This window comes from Triticum dicoccoides, chromosome 5B (genome assembly GCF_002162155.2).
Source record: "Triticum dicoccoides isolate Atlit2015 ecotype Zavitan chromosome 5B, WEW_v2.0, whole genome shotgun sequence".
Taxonomy (NCBI): Eukaryota; Viridiplantae; Streptophyta; class Magnoliopsida; order Poales; family Poaceae; genus Triticum; species Triticum dicoccoides.
In genome coordinates this window covers 471,863,383-471,865,726 of record NC_041389.1, presented here as the reverse complement: position 1 = coordinate 471,865,726, position 2,344 = coordinate 471,863,383, and the positions used below count along the sequence as shown (strand labels likewise).

The 2,344-nt window shown below is 41.9% G+C and overlaps 1 long non-coding RNA gene across 2 annotated transcripts; it reads right to left on the bottom strand.

Moving 5' to 3' along the window:
• Window positions 1-355: 355 nt before the first annotated feature.
• Window positions 356-2,338, bottom strand: LOC119305791. 2 transcript variants are annotated; one of them, XR_005148772.1, is made up of 4 exons: window positions 2,094-2,338; window positions 1,814-1,931; window positions 968-1,069; window positions 356-658 (listed from the first exon to the last, which is right to left on the bottom strand). It is a non-coding gene; the product is annotated as an uncharacterized LOC119305791 (long non-coding RNA). The 2 variants fall into 2 exon arrangements; XR_005148773.1 differs by having other exon boundaries at window positions 1,814-1,887.
• Window positions 2,339-2,344: the final 6 nt, after the last annotated feature.

The window sequence follows — 2,344 nt, the reverse complement described above, 5'->3', positions numbered from 1 at the left end:
AAATATGTTGTCAAGAAAGTAATGCACAAATGGTAGCCAAGTCAGACGAGCATACTAATTTTGCACTGCCAAATAATCACCTAACTTTGCCCTAGACTCCATCCATGCCATGGGGAGTGGGGCGATGGCCGGCAAGGCAGTCATAAATGCAATAAATATTTTAAAAAATAATTGACGAAGATTCAGGATAAAAGTGCAGTGGGGCTCAGCTGAAATTTTGGGATGATTTGTTTTTCGAAAAATAGAATATAGCAAAACCAGTCCATGACCAAGACCAGAGAAATTATTGATCAAAGTATCATCGATTAATAGTTGTGTTCATTTTGGATTTTTGGGTGCACATGTCAGTATCAAGTATCTAAACATGAGCTTCGCATAGCTTTAAAAAATATATATGAATATGAATAAGTATATTGAATGTCTAATCATGCTAACATTGAAGGATGGTAGAAGCTCACCAGCTTCCTGATAATCCCGGTGTTTATACTTATCTAGCAACATGACGTCTCGGTCCGCCTCATGTCCACCTCCTGCACACTCGGTCCGCCATTGGGGTGCACCTCGACGCCGATAACCCCATGGCACCTGCTTCTTGATGTCTCTCGTGGTATTCATGGCATGCAGCAGGGCTCTGGACCGGAGTGATATAATCATATAACTGTAATTAAATTAAACATTAATGGCAGGCATACTTGTTCTACGCTGTCAACAACAAAGCGGGCATAACTCCATGAAAATCTGCTTACCTAAGTTTCAACATTGTTTTCTTATCAATTGTAAGATGTTTTAAATCATGTAGTCTCAACCAATGCTGGTTTTAACAATATAAAATGTGTATATGGGCTTTTTATGAAGCTGTAGTAATATGGACTAAAATAGATTTACTGGTTTCAGTCAAGCTCCTCCTAGAAAGGAAGTCCATATTTATTTTTTCCGAAGGGCCAAAGCCCCATAGGTGATGTCGTACCTTGCCATTGGCTTGGAGGCCGTGACCTCCCTGCCCCTCCTTGTTTATTCCTTATTTTCTCATTCTTTGTTTCCTTGAGGTCCACCTCTCTTTCCATTTTCTCTGCGGGAAGGCAATATAGTTTGAGATGCATCGGACTTTTAGAAAGTAACTCTGAACTTCATGTATATTTTCCAGAACTTTAATTTGAACTTGATTACAGGCCAAAAGCTTATATGCACATGCTGAACCATCTAGATAACAAGTTAGGGCTGCATACTTACAGTTTTTTGTACAGAAAATCACCTAACAAAATTGTCTATCTAGAATTTCATTGAAGAATTGTAATTATTCACACATGAAACTGAAATAGTTATGCTTTTGTATAAATTGTGGCTGGGTTGATCCTCAAAAAAAAAAACCACAAATGGTTATGATTTAACATTCAACAGAAAACATCAAATGTGCGGCCATGAAAATAACTGAAAATTGTTTTTCCCCCACAAAAGGTTGAGGAGCATACTGTTCTCATGTCAATTTCCAAAACAACACTCATGAATTATGATGTTTACTGGTGGAGCTTGTATAGGTGTTATTTCTCGTAATGATGGCCAAAATGGCATTACAGTTGCATGGTCTAAATGATGCTACCTAAATCAGTATTAATAGTAGTGTCAAACTTTATACAAAAATAGTTTGGATTTTCATAACCACTTACTTCTAAGTTCTATAAAAGTCAGCCATGTTAAGACATTGTCCAATCACCATGTATTCATGCAGTTTTTGCAACCTAAACACTGTGGATCCACACAAGTAGGAAATACAGTGCCCACACATAGGAAAGAGACTCAAGCAAGCAGTGGTTACCTGCAGGCGGTGAAGGTGCATGCATCCACCTTTGCTCTCGGTCGTTGTGGTTGACAGAAGAACTTGTCCATCAGCTTCAGTACAATGGAAAATCAACATGTCGTCAACTTGCCATCAACTTCAGTACACGGCAAAATCAACATGTCATGAGCAAAATCAATTCATGAAGGAATTATTTCTTGGCTTGACGAAGAGAGAATAGTTTCGAGATGGTCATTCGGTTGTTCGTGATGGCGCACCCGGACGCGACTTGGTGAGGCGGAGATGCTTCGTTGCTTACCTGTAAGAGGCGGCGACAATTCCGTCACGCGGCGGAGGGTTGTGCCGGCAACGGTTGCGCAGCTTGTATTAGTGGCGCGTGGAGGGACAAGTAAGATGATCCCAGCGGCGGCAACGGCAGCAAAAGTCGGCCCACAGCCATGGCTCCGACAACGGCTCGCATAAGGATGGGGTGGTGGTTCCAATGGCAGAGGCAGCCTGGGTCGCCTGCTCGGGGAGGTGACGGGGAGCGCGCCGGTGCGGTGAGGGCGA